Consider the following 26,709-nt stretch of genomic DNA (forward strand, 5'->3'; position numbering starts at 1 on the left):
ACAGAGCCGTTGTAGGACTAACATAAGCAGAGGAGGGCAGGAGCCTTTTTTCTGCAGTCTTTCAGGTTTCGTGGCAATAATAATAATAAATAGCTGTAACATTTTAATCCTGAAGGATCCCAGAGAACGTTCCAAACAGCCCTCTCTAAGGCACACACTGCATGACACCAGGGGACAGGGACTTTGATCAAGAAGATGTAACCTATGCTCGGTGACTATGGATCTTTGTCTCCCTCTAGTGACTGCTCCCTATAGACGACAAGAATCAACTACAGCTGCTGTCTAACAGAGTTATTCCTTTAGCTCAAACAGGACAGACCTTTCACACTCAATCTCCTTGGTTTACTCCCCACGGTGGGGACCTGACAAAGTCCTATTCTTTTAGCAATGCCCGGACCCTAAGAGATATAGTGTTCATGCAAACCCAAAAGGCCTGTGTGCAGTAAATGGCTTGGAATTCAGTCCATTTGCTCGGGAAGGATGAAGGATCGAGGCAGCCCTGCTGTGATTTGGTCATGCACTACAAAGGGACTCTGGGTGTTTCAGGGCTTGCGTTTAGACCGCTAAGCTTTCCCCCCGGGCAACGACAAAACCATCCACAATAATGCACAGCACAGAGCAAAACCATGGCTTGGCGCTGAGACCAAAACCGAGAGAGGAGCTGCTCTCAGCCAAGGAGCCGGGAAATTCAATCTTTGCTAGAGACAGGCCCAGACCAAACCACCCCAGATCTAGACACCCCCAAACTCTGGGGAAGTTGGGATCTAGAACCATCTCCAGACAGGAAGCCAGGCAGACTCTGCACTGCTCCATATGCAGGCAGAGGGATGTGTCAGGGACAGGTGGTCTCATGGCTCTCTGCAGAGTTCTTTCGCAGAGATTTCACGCTCTGGTACTGTTCTCTCTGCGCTGAGCCGCAGGGAGGATTCCTCACAAGCTAGTTCTAATGCAGCCATTAAGAAGCAAGTCCCTCTGTGGTTATTCCAGCTTCTCACTTGGCACTTAACCTGGAAACTCGCCGGTCTTGACTGAATCCAACCCCTTTCCTATGTACATGAGCAGAGTTCAGTGTTTAATTGGCTCCCTGCTGCGTAGGAAGGACACGACCACCTTACGAAATCCTGCCCTGTCTTGCAGAGGTGCACTTGAATAAGGGAGAGAGGGCAAGAGGCCTTTTTCCCACTTCATTCCCCAGCAGCTCTGGACAAGAACCAGGCAGGAACCCAGACTAGCAATCTTGTGAGCGCTAGGCTGGCCACCTAGTTCATGCACCTGGCATGCGTGGCTAGTTCCTGCACCTGGTTGCAAAGACATGTAGCCAATCAGCTTGGGGCCAGGCTCATTCTGATTTGTTGGAACTGAAACCTTTAACTGGAAAGGGTCAATTTTGACAAATTTCCTGTTTTTTTTTAAAAAAAACCCTGAATATTTTTTTTCCCCAAAATGTAAGATTTTCAAAATGAAAAATTCAGTTTTTCACTTCAATACCATTTAAATTTTGGAAATTTAAGTTAATTCAATTTTTTTATGATAAACTAAGAAAAGGTCAAAACAGAAACACAAAGTTTTGGTTGACCCACAACCAAAGTGGGGGGCAGTATTTGGTTGATAGGAATTCTTGAGAGTTTGACTACCTCTCCTGATACGGAAGGGGACAATTTTTCAGAATTGTCCCAGGATGGGAAATGAGGCCCCTGGCTGGGGGCGAGGCATACTCTGTGCATACACATTAGTCTAGTCTTGTCGAATGAGGGCAAATGGCAAGCAGAGAAGGTACAGCTGCTTCCAGATCATTTTATAAAACACAAATGACCGCAAATAACTAAAGACAAAGCAGTACAGGCTTTTGCCGGCTCTTGTGTTGTGTGTGGTGCAGCTTCAGCTTCCTGTCCTGGCTGCTATCACCAAGGGAAGTGATTATATGGGGAGAGGCATTTTAAAAGGGCAATGAAAGAATCCAGCTGGGGATCCATATGCCAACTGTCAGTGGTGAAAAGTCTCAGTTAATGAATGTGGCCAAGAAGAATGAAGGGGATGAAGTGACGGAGCCTGTTACCTGCACCAGCTGCACAGGGGTCTTTAGGGTGAGATGATTTATTTATTTATTAATATTATTTGTACTACCTAAGAACCCCAGTCACGGACCAGGACCCCATTGTGCTAGGTGCTGTACAGACACAGAACAAAAAGACAGTCCCTGCCCCAGAGAGTTTACAATCCAAATATAAGACAACAGAAAACAGGTGGATAAACACGGCCAAATGGGGGAGCACGTGGAAACAATGAGACAGTGCTGGTCACCATGATAGGCATAGGTGTGGGAACTATGGGTGCGGGGGGTGCTGCAGCCCTGTGTGCCTGGGGTTCTGCTATCACTCCGCGCCCAGGGTCCCGGCTGTCACCCCGCTCACCTGGAGTCCCAGTAGTCAGCCCTGCACCCAGGGTTTTCCTCCCGGCTCCGTGCCTGGGGCTTTCCTCCTCTCTGCCCGGGACTTTCCTCCCAGCCTCAGCTTGGGGGGGCGGGGGGTGGACAGGAGTAAGGCAGCTGGCTTTCAGCACCCCCACTATTAAAAATGTTCCAGCGTCACTGATGGATAGGTGGTAGCCAATGCACACCCATTGCCTAACTGTTGTCAGCTTTCTTGTAGGCTTCACAGCAAAGTAGAGTTAGGGAGTGTTTAGGAGAATGATCTGGTGTTTGCAAAGTGTTTGGTCCCTCGGACACGTTCCTTACGTTCTTAGAGTTCCTGGGCCACATGGACCCTGGTGGGGTTACCTCAGGGATGAGGCTGGTCAGTTATTGTTCATCGTTATGTAATCACTGACGTCCTGACCACCTGAGGTCATAGCAGATCCCAGGTCATTTTTTCACAGAAGCCAGTTGGCATCGACCCAGTGATACGATCATAGTCAAACTCATTCAGATTACATCCCTCCCCCCCACACCCCACACACACTCTTCAGTTGCCATTGCATACCCCGGTCTGTATTTTCTGTACTAAACTACTGTGTAGCGTTGCTGTGCACTACCAAACATCTGCTGTATCGGACCCCGGAAGTGGCTGCACATCAGGGTGTGTAACCTCTGGGACTATAGCCTACCTTAGAAGAGTGCCATTAATGAATGCTGTGGGGTCCTTAGATAAAAGGGCTGTAGAAACGCAAAGTGCAATGGTAACTGATTCGCACTTTTCACCTGCTAAAAGTTGATTCTTGATCCTGGACACTTAATGCTAGAGTTCCTAGCCCTGCTTCTTCTGACTCGTCCCTGCAGGGGATATCTGACAAGGGAACAGCATGATGGAGTGTTTACCTTTCTTTCTGGGAAATGGGGGCAGGAGTTAGGCCTGCCCTGTCCTGTCACTATTACACATGCCTGTGATTAAGAGCACCCTTGAGTATTCACATGGTGCTGAGCTACTGAGGCCAATTCACCTGCAGGAAGTAGAGCATGAATACTGTGTAGATCACGTAGGAGAATGCATATTCTAAATGCTCCCTATCCCCCAACATGTCACTCAAACCCTTTGGAGACTGGGATTATTTTGCTGAAGACAATGTTTAAGTGTTTATGGCACTGCCGGAGAGTCAAATGTTCTGATGTTTAGCCTCCTCAAATGGCTGCAATTTACAAATAAATTACAGACCGACAGTCAGGTGTTTCACAGATGCGGTGTTCCAGGGAACAGCGTAGGGAAGGATTTGCCTGTGTGGTCTTGGGCATTGTCCCACTGACTCCTCCACTTCCTACAGAAGCTTGCAGTGTAGAGCATTAAAGGTTCAGTTTGCTGGTTGGGGCTCTGTAGAGCAACCATTTGATAATACACTTCTGCCATGTCAGCATCACTAAGATAAACAGACAAACAATGGGTCAAACCCCGAGGCTCTTGCTCTTCCTTACTCAGACAGACAGTAAGTCCCATTCAATCAAGGGGACTTTTTGTCAGAGCAAGGATTTGGGCCTGTATTAATGGAGAAGCTCATTGCTAACAAGCATTTGGCTTCTGCTGCTCCTGGAAACGTGCCAGAAGGTAGCAGAGCCTTTCCCCACTGGACATGTGCTCCCCAAATATTACAGACAACTCTGCTCACCTTCAGTTTCAAACAAAATGGACATTAATGTATAGACTGGACAATGCTTTGCACTTCAATAAAACCCTCCACCTGGGGGATGAAAAACACAAGTGGGTAAGTCACTTCCCCAAGGTCACACAGTGAGTTAGTGGCAGAGGCAAGATCATTACACTATGTTTGCATCCACAGAAGTAGAATACTGATTGGCGTTGAAGGAGCTGCCAAATATTTTGTGCCATCCCCTCACTCCTGAGCCCCTTGCCATGCTGATCCTTGCCAATGTCATGAGGCAGGGCTGACTGTCAGCAGGACAGAGAAAGGACAAACAGACTGTACGTTTAATTTAAGCAATAGGACCCAACTGGCATTGCATTTCTAGGGGATGATAGCACAGCTCCGGGTGGTGTTACAAGGGAAAAGATCTCAGGTGGTTAAGAATGATTGTAAAGTACACTCATTTCCCCACCCCCCCATCCTTACTAAATGGGATTCATGCATCCAAACAAGGGAAACAATCAGACCTATGCACTCGCACGGATTATTTCCTTAGAGCTCATGAAAGGTCCCAGACTCATCGCTCTGGAGGCTGATGTTCTCTGGTTATCCTCAAAACAGGTGCAGTCTGGGCAGCAGCAGTGTAAGAGGAAACCAGAGGAAGAGGAGCGAGAAGCCTCCTTGGCCCAGTCAGCCCTTGGCTTTCTTGTTCAGACTGCCAAGAAGGGACTGTGTGGGCATGTGTCTGCTAGAAACTGGACTGTGAGCCACCAACCCACCATCAGATAGTAACGACGTATCACCGCAATTAACACAGCCTGGATTCCAAACACCAGCCTAGAGGTTTAAAGTTGTACATCTCCAGCACTGTGTGTGGGTGTGGCTGACCCGGATACGACATCACTGACAGCCCATCAGATACCAGCCACTGGGCTCTGTCTCCAAAAGCCATGTCCTCCTCAGACCTGAACTCCTCTCTTTTGGGTCTGTTGGAAAATCCTGCCCATGATTCCAAGCTTTGTGCAGGTGGCCAGCCCAAGACACAGGGTGATGGCAACTGAATGAACTAAAGGGAAGGGGCCTGGCAGGAAGGAAGGTACTTCAGAAATGGGAGGGTTTGCAAACCTGCCCAGCTATTCTGGGTGGTTTGCAGACTTTGTGAGATTATTCGAGTCTCCTGCAATTTACTTTTTCCTCTAATTCATAATTTACTATTTTTAAATTCCTGGGATTTAACCCCCAAGTCAGTTAAAAAACCCGCTCTTTTCTAACCCAAGAGTAGCTGGGGCACTGTTCGTGGGTTAGCAGAGCCCCTCACAAACCAACCTGGCCCAGCTGGGATCTGTGTCTGTTACCGTTTATTCTTTCATTTGAATTTCTCTTTCTCTCTACCTCTTTCTGTTCACAGATTCCAAGGCCAGATGGGACCATTGTGACAGTCGAGTGTCTGGCCCCCTGTATAACATTAGCCATCTGACTGCCCTGAATGAATTCCTGTTGCAATTCGAGCATATCCTTTCCCTGCATTCTCTGTCCTCGCTCTCCGCTCCAGTCCGTACTCAGCTCCGTTTTCCCCCCTTTATCCATAGGATTTATTCTCTCTCTCATTCTCCTGATCTCTTTCCCCACCATCTAAGTGTGACAAGAATCCAAGAGTACCTGAGCTCAGGCTGAACTTTCAAACCTTCCATATCTTCATAAGATTGGAAATTAGACAGGAGAAGTTGGTCCCTTTCTAGTCCCTGGGCACCGGCAGGGATCAGCATATAAAACATGCCTCCTCCTCTTTCCCCCCCGTCCCCCCCCCGTCCCCAAACAAAAGGCAGGAGAACCAGAACTCAAGGAGCTTCCCGCAGAAACACTGGCGCAGTGCAGGGAACAGCCCTGGGGTAGCTCAGGGGAGACACACATCCTAGTCTTTAAAAAAAAAAAAACAAAAAAAAAACCTGCAGGGGGTTGCCATAGCTACAGGTTTAAGTTGGTCTCATAGAGGCACAGGTCCAACCTGTCTAATGAAAAACAAGCTGTATTTTTCCTTATTGCATCCGAGTAAGGTAATTTGGCTGCAATGCAAATTCAAGGGATTGTCATCAATATGCTGCTGGCCCTGTCCGGCCAGACAAAACAATCAGGAACACATTCCCTAGCTTGCAATGTTGTTCCCCAACCTACCTAAGCCCACCCTTCTACTGCTAACACTTGTTCCAGACAGATCGGCCCAGAGGGTCCGATGTTCAGAGGTGCCGAGAAGCTGAAGTGCTCAGCCCCTCTGAGGATAAGGATTTCAGTGTCCATGGGACAGGCAGGGTGGGGCTAGTGATTGGCTCGCATTCCCCTCTGGTTGTGTCATGCAATATGCTGGGATTACCGTTCAGAAATTTGGCGCAAGTATCAGAATTGCAGGTCATGTCTGACGCAGCAGAAGAATGCAAGCGCCTTCCTCTGCACATAGTTTCAATGATAAGGGAGAGCAATGTGGCTGGATACCATGGGTTTTCTTACAATGACAGGCTGCAGAATCCCTTTTTGCTATAGATTTTGAGGAAGGATTTAACAGACACATGCAATATCGGGAGAATAAACACAGACAATAGTCCTCAAAGGTAATGTTCAGGCTCTCTCAGCAACTTCTATTAAAAACCTTCCTGTAAATCTTGCTTTTGTTCTCCCCTTCATTCAGTTACAGCTTATCCCATGATATGAGAGAGATTTATCTTGAAATTCTCACTCAATCATGGGTGAAAAGCAGAGAGAAGAAACTCATGCAATTTATATGGATAATTTCAAGCATTAACATTAAAAAAATCCCGCACACAAATAGTTCCGCTGAAAAACACGGGGGCTTCAGAGAGCTGCTTAGATCAAATGTTGAAAATATTGATGGTTCCCAGGGATAACATCGCTCAGAAATCAAAAGAGATGTTGGATATCTTGTATCGCAGCATTAGGACGTTGCAACCATTGCCTTTGAAATGACTCTTCTAAATAGGCTCCTTAATAATGATATTATAATTAATACTCTCCAAACGGTAGCTGATTATTCATGTCACCAGCCCTGGGCAGTAGCACTGAGGCATAGAGATGATCACAATTAGTGAGCACACGCACACACACAAAGATTTGCCTTGTTTTTGAAGCCTTAAAGTGTGAGGCTCTTCGGTGGGCAGACCCCAGATGTTTGGCCCTTGGTTTCTAGAGGATTTTCACCACACGACTGCCTACATCTTCAATAAGTGACCTGTGATTTTGGGGTGCCTTGGGATTTGGTGCCCAACTCGAGACACCCTGAAGGATCCAGGAAGTACTAAGCACCTGCCCTCTGGGAGTCAGGTCTCAAGCTGGGCACCCAGAATCACTGCTCGCTTTTGACAACTGAGCCTAAAAGTAAGTAAGCGACTTCTCGCCTCCAGCTGGCCTTGTTTATACTCAAATACAGGAAGGGGCAGGACAGCAGGCGAGCCAGAGTGCCAGCAGCAGAGTAATGGCAGCTATTCCAAGAGGTTTTATACTTTATACGGCTCCTTGCTATTCCTCTTGCTGTCTGACAACATCCAGTTGCAGAATTGGGCTCTGATTCAGATCACCTCCACTGCCACCCCAAGGAGATCAGTGTCAGTCAGTGACAGCAGAATTCCACTGCTCCTTCCTTGAACGGTGCTGACTCTGAAGCAGGGAGCTGACGAGCTGGTAAGTTATGTCACTAAATGATGCTTCCTGCCCAAAGGCCGAGGCTTGCAAAGGGAATGACGCAAAAGGTCAGATATTCAGTGTAGCAAACCTTTAATTAAAACTTTCCCAATGTTCCAAATTATCCACCACTTCCTCCTAGCCGGAGGTGTTTGACCGCGCAGCAGTGATCACCAAAGACAGCTCTTCATTAGCTTCCCTTTTAAAAAAAACAGTTTATCTTCTGCTCAGTATCCCCTTGATCCCCTGATATTTCGAAATCTGAACAGTTCTGGCATGCATGTGCGTGTTGGTGCTGACCTGCAGGTGATCATCTGAATAAAGCTTGTTAAAATGAGGGGGAGCCATCAGCGATAACGGCCCAGAGATTTTAAATGTGATAAAAGTCTGCCAGCTGGTGAAGCCACTTACAACGTGAACAGCGCCAGAAATCTCTTTTGGGGATTACAAATATCTTCACGCCTGCCCCCAACTCATTGTGGGCCCATCCTTACTTAGCACATGCTTGACTGCTTTGGGGAAGTGCACCTCTGTGCACAGGGCTAGCTCATATCTCTGCACCAGCTAAGCCCCACTTAGAATTTATAGGTCTCATGCTGGCACTCAGACCAGGGATACATTTTAAAACCTTTTAAAATCAGAGTTAAAAAAATTAAAAATTTCACCCCAAGCCAGGTGGCTCTACTTAAATTCCTGTAGAGAAAACTTCCTGCCAGACTTGGAAAGGATAGATCCTGTTGCTCTTTTCCCTCCTTTAGCCAGAGCTTTTGCAATTTCCGCAACACCTCCTGGGAAAAAGATCAGTGTTTGCTAAGGACCCAATCCTGCTCCCACTGAAGTTGATGCAAACATCAGGGGGTGAGTGAAGCACCAAGAAGTGCTTTGCTGCCTCAGGCTCTGCAAAGCTGCTCTCAGAGTTCAGTAGTGGAGCGCTTTGAGAGAGGCCACTCAGCACACTGGGGACTGCCCAGAGAGCCGCAGCATTAACTGTCTGTATGTCCAGCCTGAGGCACAGAAGATGCTGGCATCTTGATTTGCTCCAATTGGCATGGAGCTCCACATGGATCAAGATGGCACCCAGTGTAATTCATTTCTCTGTTCCCAAAGCTGACCCTGGTTCCAGTCCCACCGTTGTTTTTTTCTTCCATGGGTTTATAAAATGCCATGCAGGGAGCCCATGGCTAGGTGGGAGATGGTCGCCATAAAAGATTCTCTGGTGCCATCATGTCTTTTTTCTCACTATCCTTGGAACTGGTACTCAAGGGTATCTGGCTTGAGTTACAGCTGGGAGAATATTAGAAGAAACTGTTTCCCTGATGAATTGTTTGAAGCATGTCGTGACATCCTCCAAATAATTAGTGCTTATGAGGAGCTCCCAGAACTCTCCTCAGGACTAAACCAAGAACAGGTGCGTATAAAGTTCTTTCCATACTCTGCCCCAAATCCTGCAACCAGACCCCCTAGCACGGACACCTGTATCCCTGGGGAAGAAGATGACTCACTGGTGGTGCCTCCTTGTGGCTGGGCATGGTGTAGCAGCTCTACCTCCCCTCCCCCTCCCAAGTGTCTCCTGCCAACTGCTGCTCTGCCTATGCAGTGACCGGCCTCACTCCATCACTTGGCCCTCTAGCCAGGTCCCTTTAAAGTCTCTCCCCTTCCAGCATAGTCCATGAACAAAAGCAAGGGGAATTAATGCAAATAAGCTGAGATTGTAAGAAGCAGAGGGGAATGACTCCCTTCTCAGGGTGCACCAGGATCTAGCCCTCCTTTCCCGCAGTGGTCGTCTGGGAAACTCCTGGCTTCAGTCAGCCCTTTTCTCAGCCCTGAAGGTCTGGCTCTGTTCCCTGCTCTGCCAACAAATGAGCCGCTCTGCTCCCCCTTTAACCTCCCCCTTGCAGATGTGGCTGTGCGGGGCTGGCAGAGCCCAGAGCAGCTGCCTAACTCCTTGTTTTCCAGTGTGGGATTTGTATCCTCCATCACACCCTACAGAGCCCAGCTGAGCACTAGGGTCTCTCTATGTGGATCTGACTGCAGGAAGACAGAGGGGGTGTGAAACCATGTGTGTAGGAACTGTATATATGTAGGTTGTCTATAAACACTGCTCTTGCTAGCATGATTTTTCTGGCTAGTGTGGAGAAGGGGCTGTGCACACAAGGAACTGTGAAATAAATATGCTACAAAATAGTCTTCTTGACAATCTAGTGGAGGGGCTATGAGGCATGCCATGTTGCACAGAAATAATTCAGTCTGCATACCTGTCACTGAAACGGTGCTAGAACATTTCTAGGAAGTTTGCCTTTCGTTTTTAGTCAGTTTGGGTTCTCATGCGCTGGTACAAAGTTGCAATGTTTGCATTTACAAGGGAATGTTTGACTCTAAACCAAAACAAAGCATTGGCTTTTTTAGTAAGTTTTCTGAAAATATTTCTCTCAACAATATTAGCTTTTCTAACCCTTCCCTTTTTAAACAAAACCTAAATGTTAGTTCTGACAGAATCCCTTGCATATTTCTATAATGAGGCAATTATAGGCTACTGTCGTCAATATTATTGTTATTATTGATGGGTTATTTACTAATGATCCTGCTAGATTAAAGTTTCAAGACATCTACCTGCCTTTTGCTTGCCAGTCCTAACATCAAACAAGTCAGACGACATGCTAAAAGGCCCCCAGGGAGGCAGCAAGACCAGCTGCCTGCTTGTTGAAGTCTGATCCCCATTGTAGTCTCATGGAGTCATCAGGATGTTCTATGAAGGTTTATTTTTAAAAAATGACAGATTATTGGGGAGGAGGGAGAAGAAGGGGGAAACATCCTCAAACTAGAAAATGCCTCATATAGAGGAGCCGACTCTGCTCTCGCTTATCCCTGCATAAATCAGGAGTACTTCTGCTGAATTCAGTGGTGTTAAACGGATGCAAAGTTAGGCAGGCAACAGGAAAATCAGGCCGGGACTGTTTGCTTTTAACAGGTTTGCACAAATTACGTTTGGCGTCTCCTGGAACTGGGGGTGAGAGCATGGATGCTATTCCCAGCACTGGCCAGAGGGTTTACCTAGGACTTAGCATGTTTGGCATTTCCTGCCCTCCAGTGCAGAGCAACATGCTTGAGTTTGGGTTCTGCACGGTGCTGAATGCTATGTGAGGTGCTGAGTGCCCTCTGGGTCTCCTCTGGCCCTTGAGAGTGGAGGGCCCGCAGCACCATCAAGGAATGAACCCATAGCTTAAGCCAACCTTCATTTTCCAAGAATGCCTCACTGAATTGGGCTCCTCTTCCTGTTGCCATCAACGGGGATGGGAGTTTTGAAAATGACTTCAATGACCGCAGGATCACTCACTGGGTTTCTAACACAGAGCAGTCACCTGACAGGCTTTTAGAAAATCCTTTAAATTGGGCGTACATCCGAATGGGAAACAATTTAACTGCTGCACACTGTTCCTCCATTAGACAAACAGATTTTTGTGTACCCTCAAGGGAAGCTGCCTCCCCATGACTGGGTTTCCCCCCTTTCTTGTTTGTACATAGAGAGCAATCTCAGAGAAAACCCACAGGGAAAGACAAAAGTTTGGAACATGTCCCCGATCTCTATTTGATCTAATAATAATAACAAGCCCAACAGAAAACCCAAATCAACGCTTAATACCTATGTACTCCCATGCTCACACCTACAGCATTCCTGAGGATCCATTTATTCCCTGCATCACACCAATAATCTTTCCAACTAAGGAAGATTAGAAAGAGCTCCCTTTGCAGCCTTTTATTTCAAGTCCTTAATTAGCCAGAGAGAACAAGTTTGAACAAAATAAGATATGCCCGTCTACTCACGTCCTTTGTGCTGCATTCCTGCAACTCCCACCCATGCTGGCTTGCAGAAAGAGACTGGAACAGATCCTGGATCTCTCACATGCTCAACCACTAGGCCATCATTAAAGCAGCCAAGGTACCAGCGGGAGTATTCTAAAGCCCATAGTGCAGCTGAGTCTTTGGCCACCTTGGCATCATAGGAGTGGGTCCTAGACTTCCTTTACACAGACTCTCTCTCTATTTAACATACACATTTGTTATTAACAAACAACCTTGCTCCCAGTAATAATACAGGGGCTATTGTATTGCCAATGATTTCTATTGCTGAAAGTTAAAGTGAGTCAACTTGCATCAGTATTTTCTATCTAAGGAAACGTTTCTGACAGCACCTTTTGCAAGGGCTGCCCATCAGCGTGAATATTCAGTTTCCAAAAGCACAATAAACCTTTACGAAGATCATCCTTTCCGTATTGCAAATGATGTGATCACTGAGGGACGGCAAAACTCGCCACTAGGGGGACATGGTGATTTTAACAGTTTTATTACAGCTGATATTCTACTGGGGACGACAGCCCGAGCGGTCACTGTACTGGTTGTTTCAACAGTCATAGGACCGAACCCGTTCCAGCTGTATCGGCCTCAGCCCTGGACCACCTGGCAGTGATTCTGCCATGCCACCACCATTCTCTTTCAAGGCATGGGTTGGCTGGGGCAGCTTCAGCATGTGCTGGGAGTGCCACGAGATCTCTGCTGGCAGAGGCTGCACTGGGGACCCCAGGAATCAATGCACTTTTGGAGCTGTGGCCTCCTGGTGGAAGGAGGCCAGCAACCACTCTTGGGGTCCGCTCTGAAAACCAAAACCCGAGGGTGAGGGTATGTAAAACCAAATGTCAGATCACCCTAGCTTGGCCATTAGGGAGATGGGAAAAACCAGGAGCACTTTCTCTCAGTCCTGCTAAGCTTTGGCGGTTCTGTCAGTATTCTCAGAACAGCAGTTCCAACAGAAGCCAAGGCCCCATTGTGCAAGGTGCTGTGCATATAACAGTCCCTGCCCCAAAGATCTTATAGTCTCACTAGCAAGACAAGCAAAGGGTGTGAGAAAGGAAGCATTATTATCCCCATTTTAGTGATAGGTCACTGAGGCACCGAGAGATTAAACTGACGTCCCCAAGGTCAGAGACAAAGTCTGCGGCAGAGGCTGGAACTGGACTAAATCCAGATCCCAAGTGAGATCTAATGGAACCCAGAGGCAAACTACCACTGCAAAACCAAAACACCTTTCCTGCACTGGGAATGCTTAAAAAGGCAAAGAGAGGAAATTGGGATTAAAGAGAAGGGCAGTGATGTCATTTTCCTCACAGGTTTCAGAGTAGCAGCTGTGTTAGTCTGTATCCGCAAAAAGAAAAGGAGGCCTTGTGGCACCTTAGAGACTGACAAATTTATTTGAGCATAAGCTTTCATGAGCTACAGGAATGCATCCGATGAAGTGAGCTGTAGCTCACGAAAGCTTATGCTCAAATAAATTTGTTAGTGTCTACGGTGCCCCAAGTCCTCCTTTTCTATTTTCCTCACAGAAAATCTTCCCTTTTGGATGGTCGGTTCAGTATAACTGCAACTGCAAGTTGTACACTTCAGTGCACAGGTTTGGGAACTGGAATGGTACTTGGGGACTTGAATGCACTTCACTTCAAACTGAGGAACGATAAACTTGTTCCATTGTAAACACAACAAACATCTGATGAAGTGAGCTGTAGCTCACGAAAGCTCATGCTCAAATAAATTGGTTAGTCTCTAAGGTGCCACAAGTACTCCTTTTCTTTTTGCGAATACAGACTAACAGGGCTGTTCCTCTGAAACCTCAATTAAGTTAATGCACCATCTTTTATTATAGTACTTAACGCTTGTTTCTACTGTGAATGGTACCCATTTTCAAGTCTTTATATCTCAAGAAATTCTGATCTGCTTTAGCCCTGTAGGCCATTGGTTAAGAGCCAAAGGGAGATAAATGCTTCAGGATTTGGTACTATGCTTCTGCATTCTTCTGAGAATTTCGGGGCACATACGTTATCCAGCAATCTGTATATTTACCTTTCCTTCGGCAAGTGAGCTCCCTTTCACTAATTCTGATATCCCTCTGAGCTCCCTTTGGGTAGTACCGTTCTTCTCAAACAGTCCCCGATTTGAGACGAATAAGGCAATCAGATTCTGTCCCTTGCCAATATAAATGGAACAGGCAACATTAAAGCATCAGTTTCTTGGTCATTAAAATCAAATCTAAACAGAATGACATGGTCTTCGGGCAGTCATCTGGCCAAGCCACTTCAGATCGTTCTCTATATTAATGTATTAAATGGTATAAGAGCTCTTTCTCCCCAATTCACTCGGGAAAGTAATCTCAGTTTTACTTTTTTTCTCGATATGCCCAGCACTTACAGTGTTCTTCAGATAATGAGCTACTGTAGCTCTGGCTTTTTTGATGAACCTGTAACTCATGAACAGTCTTTGACTCCCTATTTAGAATCTAGCAATTCAGAGGGCCTTGTCTCCTACGCATCAAAGAGATGATCTGTGGTCATCCACTTCAAAGATGAGCCAATTATCATGGATTTAGAGGAAATTTGAGACCACACAGCAAACTCCCACTTGCTTTTCAAATGAGACCTATTGTTTAAGGGTGAGGACCTCTAAGGGTTGTCTCGCTGCCTAAATGCTTGAGATCAGACCATAGTTAATGAACCACACAAGAGAGAGGTCCCCTGTAGCCAGGCAAAATCCAAGCAGCCAAAAGAGGCCACCCTGAGTACCCAGAAATAAACCTGTAGGCTGTGTAGGGTAAGAATCAGCATTTTCCGAAAGCCAGGCCCACAGCTAGAGTGAATCAGCATTGCTCCATTGGGCAACAGAGCTATGCTCCTTTACACCTGCTGAGGGTCTGGCTTTATAAATCGGATACAGGCTTTGTGACACCACCAGCATTTCAACAACCAAATCTTAAAATGGAGTATTTATTGGTGGGTGGCAGCAGGGGTGGATTAGGGTTTTGTGGGGCCCCTGGGCCAGAGCAAGTGGGGGACCTCCCTACCCCTTCCGCCTGCAGTCCCCCTGCCCCTCGTTGATTGCTGCTGCTTGGGAAATGGGGTCGGGGTGCGGAGGCTTGCCCCACTCCACCCTCCTGGCTGCCAGGGAGCGTGGGGTCAGGGCGCAGGGGCTTGCCATGCTCTGCCTGCCTGGTGCTCTGGCCGGGCTACAGTGGCCTGCCCCTGCACCCTGACCCCACTCCCTGTCTGGAGTGCTGGGCAGGTGGAACGGGGCAAGCCCTTGTGCTCCGACCCCACTCCCCGGCTGGAGCGCTGGGTGGAGCGGGGCAAGGCCTTCCACCCTGATCCAGCTGAAGTGCCAGGTGGGTGGAATGGGGCAAGCTCCCATACCCCGACCCCACTCCCCGGCAGGAGTGCTGGGCAGACAGAGCAGATCGGGGCACGGGGGCACCCATTTTTACGGGGCACCCCAATAGGCCTGGGTCCCTGGGTCTGGGCCCTGTTGGCCCAGTGGCTAATCCACCACCGGGTCGCAGAATACTCAGGTAAGCTAGGAACCCTGTTTGGACGCAGATAACTCTGCCAGCCTAGCAGAGTGATAGACACCCCCAACTGACAAGTCCAGACCAGTCCTTAGACATAGAGGCAAAACTGCTGTAATAGGCAGGCAAACCCGGCACTATTTCATACTGTTCTCAACTGCATGAAATTACAAATGGACCTGGTCTGGCTCACCCTCCCACCAGCATAAACCAGGAGTAATTTCACTGAAGGCCATGGAGCTATATTGGTGTGATGCTGGTGTAGGTGATGCCAGAATCAAATCCGTACTCTTCTGCAGAATTTGGGAAACATTTTGGCATCTGGATCAAGGAAGAAGCCTTGTTTTTGAAAATATTCCTTCCGCCCCCCGCCCACCCCTCCCGCCCTATTTTGTGAATGGAGATTATTAAAGTTGCATTCATTGAACTGGGAGTGGTGAAAAATTAAACAAACCAGTAACCCAATGGAGGCACTGGGAGCAAAACATCGGTGGTATATCTCGAAAACTTACCTCATCTAAATGATCCACTGGTGCCTTCTGGCATTAAACTCTATGAGTCTATGATCCGAGCCTGGAGATTTGTCAGCATTATGGACGCTCACTGTGGCATTGACTGGCTAACCTGGCTCAGCGGGAGATCTAATCCTTCCTCTCTCTCAGGAGTAGTAGGAAGTGGTAAAGCAATCCAACTCAAAAAAGAGATGTTTGTCTCCTCAAACCTCGTATTCTGGGGACAAAATCAGATAAAGGGCTCCCTGCACATGCTACAGGTCTTAGAAGATTCCTATGACCTCTATGGTATCTCTGACTCAAGAGAGGAATATGTCTTGTCATATGTCTGCCTCCAGTTGTTACTCCAGCTGAAAGTGTGAACGCTAGTGGTTACAGAGGGGACTGGACTTCAGGACTCCTGGTTCCTGTTCACTGCCTGAAAATCTAGGCAAGTCTCTTAACCTCAGGGGCCCACAATTTCCCTATCCGTAAAATAAGGTTAATAATCAGGGAATTATAGGGCTGGAAGGGACCTCAAGAGGTCCTCTAGTCCAGCCCCTCACGCTGAGGGAGGATTAAGTATAATATTTACTTCCTTCTAGGATTTTGCGAGGGCTACTTAACATTTCTAAAGTGCTGTGAGAGCCTTAAGTGAGAGCTGCTACTGTATCCGAGTGCAGAGCATTAGCAGAATTGTGTTTCTTGCCTTAACACACTGATTCTAGTATTACTGTGCTGCCTGCAATATCCGAGGAGTCTTTTCACGCTTGGACCCTGGACAGACTCCACTCTGTCCCTCAATATGTCCGAGAGCAGCACGTTCCCTTTCAGAATTATATGAACCTGCCTGTGGGCTGATCCAACCATCACTGAAGTAAATGAAAAACTTCCCTTGACTTCCATGCTACTTGGATCAGGCCCTTGGTCTGGCTAATGCTGGCTGCAGCTTTCCCTTGGGTTTCTAATGACTCTTTTCTGAAGTGTACTTTAAAAAAGCAATTATCGCCTTGCCATTAAGGCTCTCCCCTCTGCATGGCCGGATCACTTGATAGGAGTCTCTGAAAATAACCTTCAAACAATAGATCCCCGTCTTGTTTACTGAACATTTCTGAACTCGACAGTAATGCATCCAGATGTCATCTGTGCATACTGTGGGCCTAACTATTTCTGGAAAGACACCCAGGGCAAGTTGGATATTGTCAGATGTTGTTGTAGATGGAGTGTGACAAGATTCTGTCTCCTTGATAAAAGCTGTGGAGCAGAGAAGGAAGTCGGAGCTTGTCACAAGGAGGAAGAGCCCTTTACGCAATCCTGTGCTGTCCAAATGTGTCACCATATCATTCCAGCTTAGAAGCTGTCTGTACATCTCTAGTCTGATTGTAGGACTGTACACAAGGGCTCCACTTTTCATCTTGGAATCAATCAGCATGTTACCAAGCAAACAAAGGTGTTGATCCTGCTGGAAAGGGTTTGGCAGGTTCTGCTGACACTGTCACAGGGGACTCTTTACCCAGCTGCGTATCAGGAATGTGGGGGTGGCACTGAAGAGAGAGCAGCCCAGGAGCTAAACAGCCCTCAGGGAGGAACCATGGGAACAGGCAGGGCTTGGGGCAGGGCGGGGTGGGGGGGAAATTAGGCTACTTCTGTGTTGTTTCATTTCGAAACGAAACCAAACCCAAGGACGGGGATAAGTTCTCACCCCCCCCCCCGCCCCCACAATTTGCGTGGTCTGATTGGAGTTGGGTGGGGGAAAACCACTTATTCATACACACAGAACAGGATAGAGAAAAAACCCAGAAAACCATTCAAAATAAAAACTCTGAAAAGCAAGAGACAACGGCATCGGATCCACGAGAGTAAATAAACAGCTTCCCCCTCAGCCTGAGTCATCCTTCTTCTATCTTCATGGTATTCACTCTTTACAGTGAGCATGATTCGATGCCCCTTTGAGAGGAACTGCAGGCAAGAAAACCCACGTAACATGCTGAGAAATGGAGGAAGGAGAAGTATGCGATACCATGACCCTAACCAGGCAAAAGTCCCCCAGGAGTGCAGGGGCAGGGCTGCCAATTACACAGAGCTTTACACTAACTCAAGTAAGAAAATAGTATGCACGAAAATGTAGGGAGGGTGGGGAAGCAAAATCCAACTGACTTTTACTCCCAAGCACAAAAATCCCAGCCCGAACACAAAGCTTACTAAAAGCCACAAAGCCTAGAAACTGTGGGGTACTGAAACCTGTGTCATAATTGCAGGCTGTCACTTTCATTTGTAAGGGGCTTTCTGGTCCTGCATGCATGCTAGGAGGCTCTGTAGAGAAGCCTGAGATCGGAATCTGTCTGGAGACAGCTGGCCTAGAATAAGATTGAGTGAGTTGTACACTCGCTGTATTAGGGAGCAGTCTGTTTTGTCTCTCTCTGGTTTTAGGTTTTTGTGTTATTGTTCTGAATTTTAAGGAATAACGTAGCATTAGGTTGCAGCCTTCTAGGAAAAATATTTGTTTTTATCTAACTTCTGTGTTTGTATGCCATGAACATAAAGAAATCAAGCAACATTTACCTGAACTGGTTTTGTCTACCTCTTCCTGGAATCTACCTTCTCAGTACTGAAGCTCTAAGTAAGAATACACTCATAACAAGGAGCCACAGCTCCAAAAAGACCACAGAAAAGTCCAAATGAGGAACAATCAATGTAGCAGGAAGAGAGATGAGAACACTGACCCTGCCAAACAAGGCAGCAGCTCAGCAATAGGCAAAGTGCTGTCAGGCATCACTTTCAGTTTGGTGGATCTTGCAGGGCTGTGTGGATTAGCCTATGTGATCTCTAGATGGTCCCTTCTCCAGCACGTGGCCCTAATCACATGTTGTCTTCTTCTGGAGCCTGCCCTCATGATTCTGACAAGATACAGCTCTTGCACTCCACTGGACTCTCTCTTTAGCAGTGCATGTCATCCCGCCCCTGGTCATCACCTTGATAACTGTGTGGTCTCCTAGAAATGTTTAACCTTCCTAATGGCCAGGAGGAGAAGCTAGTGGGCCTGAAACCAGTATTAGCTTGTCATTTTCTCAGGAAACCTTTCAGAGAGCAAGAGGCGGAAAAGAATGTTTTTTGGGGGGCGGGGGGGTCCTGATGTCTCTCAGTCTTCTCGGGCAATCTGATCACTTCTGTGCTATTGCAATGATTCCATTGCTTTAGAGGTTCCTGTGGCCCGCTTGTAAGTTCCTTATCTTCAGAACTTGTACAGCACAGGCTCTGCAAGACAGGTTGCCCTGCCCTGCCCAATGTACCTCAGCCCTGGTCTACACTACGAGTTTAGGTCGGATTTAGCAGCGTAGTGTAGACCTACCCTCAGTCTCAGTCTGGAGAGACCACCCCATACAGTGTGGACGAAAGTTTGGTCTACACGAATCACTGAATCCCAGGTCTCTCTGCTGAAATGTATTGCTTTAATACATTTCCCCCCCCTCAGTCAGAGGGTAAAGACATACCACACTTATCTGCCAGGAGGGAAAAGCAATAAACAAGGAAACAGAACAAAATGTGAGCAAAATACATGCCACATGCGTACTCATCTCACCACACACACACACACACACACACACCCTGTCACCCACCCTTTCTTAAAGATTTAAGAAGTTGCATCTTTAAAAGCCAAATCTCCCAGGACGCCAGCCACCTACATGCCGCTATTGACTGTATCATTATCTGTGACTCTGTTATGAGGGTATGGCACAATGTAGCAAGTCATAGCTATTTATCAATATGACATTGTTGCCTGTCAGCAATTTATAGCCAAATGCGAAGACCAGGGGTTTGAGTCTGTGCTCAGTTATGTAGGAATGACTTCGATTAACCTGAAGTCAGCAGCAAAACTGCCTTATGGAGGCAGGACGGGACCATAAGTATTTAGGGTCAAATTTTCAAAAGTGCCCAAGGGTCAGATATAGAAAGGCATTTAGCTGCCCGGTGGAACTTACAAAGAATCTAAGCAGGTTAGGTATAGATGCTTTTGTGCATCCTGCTTGGTGCCTCTCTACATCTTTAGGCACACAGACACCTTTGAAAATCTGGCCCAGGTCCTTTAGGAGCCTAAGTCACACTGAAAATCAGAGTCACTTACGCACTTTGGAAAAAGTTACTCTGTCTGTAAACTTCTGAGGGTAGAGACCTTGGGCTAGATTCTGGTCTCAGAACCACTGGAGTTTTGGGTGGAGGGTTGCAACTGATTAACAGAATTGGACCCAATGACAGGAATGATTCAGAATGCTTAATTTAAATGCCAACGTGAACCAAAATGAAGCCTAGTTAATAATCACAGCAGCTGTTAACTTTTGGACATGAGTAGGCAACACACTAAGGAACTAATTTTATTTATACTCTGAATTCATGGCTGAGAAAACACAAAGAGACAAGTGCATTGTTGCTGTTTCCCCCTTTTTTCCCTCATGCCCCCCAAATCAGCAAAGATATAAAGTGATTGCTTTGTGAAAGTGATCAATCTATATCCCACCTACCAGTCCTCATCCTCAAAGGAAACCTGCACAACACTTTCAAAAGATGAGCCTGGCAGCTAGGGTGAGCAGAGGTCCCGATTTTATAGGGATAGCCCAGATATTTGGGGCTTTTTCTTATATAGGTGCCTATTATTCCCTGCCCCCATCCCGATTTTTCACACTTTCTATCTGGTCACCCTACTGGCAGCTTAAATGCATAACTTTTCTAGACACTGAAAAATCCTGATTTTAATAGAGACACTGGATTCATGCCTCATTACAACAATCTGTAACCCTCTAACCCCCTTTTTATCCTATGACTACAGGGGAGTTAATGGGTCACTTAACCTTCAGTGGTCCCTTGGAATATGTGTTAACTACTTATGCTAAACTATCTGTTTCACCCCTGAGTACATTTCCCAAGCCTGTAGAAGAGCTCTGTGTAGCTCAAAAGCGTGTCTGGGTTACCAACAGAAGTTGGTCCAATAAAAGATAATACCTCACCCACCTGGTCTGTCTTGTTATTGTTAGTCAAACATGCTTAGAAAAGACGGATGCTGGAGCCATCACCTTTCTTGCATCCAGCTCTGTACTTCTCTGTCATATTAAACTTATGTCCTTTGATTGCAGTTCTCTGACCTGTTTCTCCACTTGGGAGCAGTGAAGTTTGTTTATCTTAATATCTTGGGTTTGGGACAATCTATAGAAACCCATGTGAATGCACCTGAGAGTTTCCCCAGGCATCCAGAGATGGAGCTCTACCTGGGGACAAATGCTTTGCCTGAGTGGGTGGTTCCTACTGGAGTGCCCTGGCAGATCGCTGTCCGGAGAGTGAGAAAAATTCAACTTCAGATCCACTCTGACTCCTGCAGCTGTCACTAAAGAGTATGAGAGAGGGAGAGCTAGCCCCGGAGTAGCTAATAACGGGACCTGTGTACTTATATAGCGGGTTTCCCTCCTGCCACCCAGAGAGCCGATTTAATGACCCTGCATTTTACAAAAACAACAAAAACCATGTTGAGCTTCCCGATTTTTTAATTCATTCCGCTCTCGGGGGTGGGATGGGGGAGGATTCACCAGTTTCCTTGACACGGGCTGAGCAGGCATAGTGTACAATCCTTTCTCCCTTGTCCCTATTCAATCCATTCAACATCAGGGGACTCCCCTCACCAACCTGCTTGCTGTTCACAACTGTATTGCAACAAGGCTAGATCTCCCCACTACCATCCCTGCATGTACTCCGTCAAGCCTTGTGGATTAGGGGTCAAATCTAAAGGAGTCCACGGTAGCAGCATCACTCCCTCCGCTGGCATTAGAGCTGTTTAAAAGAGGAGGGAGCAAAAACAGGTTTGGATGGAGGAAGAGGTGTGGGGGGAGTGCTCGGGGGTGGGGTGGGGGCCAGAAAATGAGAAGTAGTATGGAAAGAAAATACTGTAAGGGCAAATGACCACGGAGAAGGATGAGGTGTGGATAGGGGTGGAGAGAGAAGGGCACCCAAAGGGAGCAGATGATTTGGTTGCAAATCAAAGAGCCTTTGCAATTTCACCCCCCCCCCCAACTCTTACCTTTCAACATTGGAATTGTGCCTTGATCTCTTTCAGGCGAGGACCTCCCTTCGCAAAGCCTCCAGCTTGGAGAGCATCAATGCAACCACCAAATAACTAGAAAACAAAACAACCTAACTGCACACGAGTCGTCCCGAAGACGGTGGTTTTAATTGAGGTGGGGGGGGGGCACGCTCGCTCGCTCGCTCCCCGCCCAGGCGCTGCTACCAGCGGCAGGTCCCGCCAATCAGACCAAGGCCATGGTGGCTACGGAGCATGGCGCCCTCCTCTACTCCCGGCGAAGTTCCGAGGGGAGCGCGCCGGGGGTTGCGTGAAAAGAAACGCGTGTAAACAAAACAAAAACAACCCGCCCTGGACGAGCAGCCGCGGAGGCGCGGCCGCGGCTGCTGCTCCCCGTGGTGCTGAGGAGGAGGAGGAGGAGGGAGGGAGGAGGATGCTCCCCGTGGTGCTGATGCTGGAGGACGTTCGCTGCCGCCTGAGCGCTAGTCCCGGGCATGGAGAGCGGAGCTGCAGGCGCGCGCGGCCCCTGGCTGGCGCGCGCCAGCCCAGTCCCCGGGGCTGGGGGGAGACACAAGGCGCACGCGCTGGGGGGCTGCAAGCGCGGGGGAGCTGGAGTAAGCCCGGTCTGCTCCGGCGCCCCTCCCCCCTGCCACCTGTGCAAAGGGAGCAGCAGGATCCCCTAGCTCCAAGGACGGTGCTGGCTTGTGCTAAGTGCAAGGGGGCGAGCTGGGAGGGGGAGGGGGAGGGCGCTAGGGAAATTTGCCCTCCCCCAAAGACCCTAAGTAGTTGCCCTGCCCCTGGGGCGCTGTCTCCCCAGCCCTCCCTGCTGGCCACAGCGTGCTAAATAACAGGCTGGCACTGCTCTGCCTTGCAACAGACCTGCCTGGCTCTGAAGCACCTTGGGGTGGTTTCTCCTCTTCACTCTGCAGTTTGGAGAGCTTCTCTTCCCATGGCTTTTCTCCTCCCCCCCCCCTCTGACACAGCTACCCCTACACCTTTGGGGGGCTTGAACCCCCATGCCATTGCAGCTTTGAGAGCTGCCCCTCCTTTGGGAATTCACAAGGCACTGGGTAGTTTTGCCCCACATCACGTTGCCCTGACAAAGTGGAGGGGCCTGGGCTCTGGTGTTAGCTCCCACAGCCACTAGATTGCCTGATCTGCCTTTGCCCAAGGTGCACTTCCCCTGTAATTCTGCTCTCAAAAGTGACTGTGAAAAACAGCCTCTTCATATTTAACAGACCCCCTCCCTGTGTGAATTCACTCCAAGGGGCCATTGGAGTTACTCTGGCTTCACAGCAGTGTAACTGAGGCATTGTCTACACACAAAAGTGGTACCACTTCAACTAAACCAGTATGTATACTGGTATAGCTAGCCCCATATGGGAAAGGGAATAAGCTATAAGGCATCATTTTGCCAATATAACTGCATCCACATGAGGGGTTGTACTGGTATAATTATTTCAGGAAGAAAATTACACTGCTAATGGTACAAAATTTTGTGCAGATCAGGCTTAAGAGTAGAATTTGGCCTCTGTCAATTTGGTGACTAAACTTCATTTGTGCTTAGGGCTCTTATTAGCCTTGTCCAGCCAGCACAGCTAGGGGAAAAGGAACTGGATTCCATTCCTTCTTGTGCATCAGCAGAATCACTGACTAATTACAGGGCCCATTCACTTACTCCTTTACAAATCCAGTGAAGTCAACAAGGGCAGAATTTGAAGATGCCTGTGTCACCGAAGGCACAATTTGGTCTGCGGCTCCTTCATTACTGAGAATGTGAAAGGAGGGATCCAGCTTGAATCTCATCTCCCTGACTGAGTTTGCAGGGCTGGCAGTTAGGAAAATCAACATTTTTCACTTAAAAACCAAGATCTTTTTTTTTTATCATGGAACTCCACAATGCCCTTTAGACAGTGGGTGTTTCACATTTTAAATTGCTACCTCAAATGCAGTTTATCATGAACTGTGTTTTTGGAAATGGTTCAGTGAAATTTATTTCCCTACCACAAAACTTGAGTTTCTTCCCTTTCCTAACATGATGAGAATTTCCTGCTATACTCGCTCAATCTGTGCTACAACCTGTGCTCTTTAAAACACACATTCCTAGTGCTCAGCTGCCAGTTAAGAGGGGGAACAATGTTCTTCCTTTAAATTTCAAGTGCAAGACTAGTCCTAGGTTTCCAGCTCCACATGCAATTAAACCACACTTGCCCCCTGCCCCACTCTTCCTGCAATTAACTCCTCCATCTCTGTTCCAGTGACCTCCCTCTCTATCCACCTGCAATCTGTGGTTACATCCATCCTCTGCAGTTCTCTGGTGCTCAGTGTTTGGATCACGATGGGATAAGAACTAAGCACATAATATGCAACATTAGCAATGATGACTCACAAAGTTTGATTAGTGTAAAGATTGTTGTGGCATCTGAAAGCTCTCATTCTAAAGAAATGTAATCGAGCATAGCAGAATCCAGGCAAAAACTTAAAATTTCAAGTTGCTATTCTTTAATATTTCTATTAGAAGTATGTTCAGAGATCCTAATCACGACTGGGGCCCCACTGTGCCAGGTGCGGTGCAAACAGGAGTACACATCCTTGTGCCCCCCGAAAGATTGCAATATAGGAGCACCGTCTACAGCAGTTTTTCCAAAGTACTCCAGTAGGCCTCAGTGAGTCTGACCCTCTTTCTGTGAGGTGCACAGTGCCTTTAACTCCCACTGGGAACTGCGGTTGCTCGGCATTACTTAGGAGGCACTGACAACCTTGCCTAATCATAACCTTTGTCATAAAAACTAATTGCTAAGTCACCTTGATGACTTGAAAATCATCCAAGTGCTTGAGTTGGAAGGCGCCCTACTGAAGGCCAGTGGCATTCTCCAGGATTGTTTCAATTATCCTTGAAAAATGAGTGGGTTTGGACTTGAGAATGTTCACTGATGACAGTTCTTGACTTTTCCTTAGCAAGCTTGAATTTCCATTGCCTGGACCATTCTTACAGCTGCAAAGTTATTCCTCATATTTAAGTAATTTTTTCCCCTTCTGGAGTTTTAAGCCCATTACTTCTTGTTCTGTCCTCGTTGACTATTGAGAATAATTGGCCCCATCCTCTTTACAGCACATCTGCTCTTTAAAGATGGTATCGCTTACAGCTCACTTTTTAATCTGCAGAGAGGGGAACAGTTGCATTTAATTAATTACTCCCTAAATAAACTAATTACTGCCAGTAATTTCAGCACACTTTGCACACAGTTCAAACACCTGTGCAAAGATTTGAAGTATAGACCATCTTGTCTATTGACAAGAAGTGAAAGAACCAAGCAGGAAATAGCTAATTTATATAGGAAAAGTCCATATGAGATTTGTTTTATTGATGTTATTGGCTAATATTGAAGTTACTACACCATGGTTACTTTTCAATTTCATTTGACGTTTGCTTGGACTCAGGCTAATGTGTATAATGAATACTGAAACATCGTGCCAAGAAAATTTGATCTTGACTCTGTTTTACTTGGGTGGGTCAAATGTCATTGCTGAGTCATTTATCATTGCAGCGTGGTTCGGATATGGGAAAAGTTCTCTGTTTGGGCCATTCATTTTGGTTTAGAGGATTGTATTCTAGTGTAAAAACCAAACAGCTTCTTTGCTTCCCAAACTTCTTCTTTAATGTACGTATAAAAGTAGTTCTCCAGTGAGTTGAGGACAGGACTGGTAGCAAGGGCCACCTGCGTTATAGCACTGGTTTGGATAGGGATTGCTCGGGTAGTTTCGAGCAAGCACCATATCGCTATGTCTCCATTTGTAACACTGGGCTATTAATACTCACCCCATTGTATAGGGATGTTGTGAGGATCAGTTAACCAGTTTATGAAAAGTGCTAGAATTATTTGAACTGTGGCAGCGTCCAGGAGCCTCAGTCATGGACCGGACCCCATTGTGCTAGGCGCTGTACAAACACAGAAGAAAAAGACAGTCCCTGCCCCAAAGATCATACAGTCTAAATATCTGAAGACTAAAAGTGCTAAAATATCTCAGGGCTGTTTAACCAACGCCTGGTAAATCACACATTGGCAGTCTAGATATCGTTTGATCTCTCAGAAGGCTATCCATTCAAAAGCAGCTGGCTGGCTTCCACATTTGAAAAGTTTCTGGTGTCCCCCAAGACCAGGAGATAAACAGAGTGGGAATTAGGCAAGAGCTCCGTTTTGCATTACTGTACAGGAGGTTTCAGAATATACAAGATGGATACTAATCTGTTTCCCTCTAACCAGCAGTAACAGATTATTTACCATCTAGCTCCATTGGTACATTCACACATTCAAGCACCATCCCTGCAGCCACAAGTTCTGGGTTTATCAGATGCATTGCACAACACAGCACCAAGCTGTTACAGCCCTGTCTGAGTCCCCACTAGGGCAGAGTCACCAGTCTGTTGCAATAGGTCCCAGCCTTTGGAGCCCACGTGCTTCCAAGCCAGCTAAATCTGGGCAGAGTCCAGACACCATATTAGAGATATCACACAGGAAGTCTGTGGCAGACAACGGAATTGAACCTAGTCTCAAGTTTCAGGCCTGCACCATAACCACTGGATCAACCTTTCTCCAGAAAACATATCACAGTGTGCTCCAGTTAGGGAAACTCAGATTCAGATCCAACTGCCATGACCCAGTGTCCCATGGATTGCTCTGAGTTCATCTGAGATCCACAGTTGGTAGGAATGTGGAAGAACCCAAGTCTGAATGCTGCCATCTGCAGTGGAAATACTGAAGCACTTCAGAGTTTTCATATTTATTTTCAATACTCTTCAGACCTCACTTCCATAGTAACTTGGTGGATGATAATTATGCCACTTCTGTATTCAAGCATCTTTCAGCAACACCAGTTGTTCACTGGACACAGCTCAAATCAAACAGATGGCCTATTTGGGATAGAGCAAAACACAAGTGGAGCCGAAATAGAGCTAATTTTGAGTGGTGGGCTCCCAATACTGGGACATGTTCACAGAGTCTTCTGCTTTGCCTGCTGCA

General features: G+C 47.1%; 1 protein-coding gene across 1 annotated transcript in view; it reads right to left on the minus strand.

The window, feature by feature from the left end:
* The window catches only part of FAM163B (family with sequence similarity 163 member B), a 54,726-nt gene extending 32,500 nt beyond the window's left edge, over positions 1–22,226 (minus strand). Inside the window, exon 1 of the mRNA XM_048823135.2 lies at positions 21,689–22,226. The gene's annotated coding sequence lies outside the window, so the exon portion shown is untranslated. The remainder of the gene's footprint in view (positions 1–21,688) is intronic.
* Positions 22,227–26,709: the final 4,483 nt, after the last annotated feature.

The sequence above is a fragment of the Caretta caretta genome, chromosome 16, assembly GCF_965140235.1.
Source record: "Caretta caretta isolate rCarCar2 chromosome 16, rCarCar1.hap1, whole genome shotgun sequence".
Taxonomy (NCBI): domain Eukaryota; kingdom Metazoa; phylum Chordata; order Testudines; family Cheloniidae; genus Caretta; species Caretta caretta.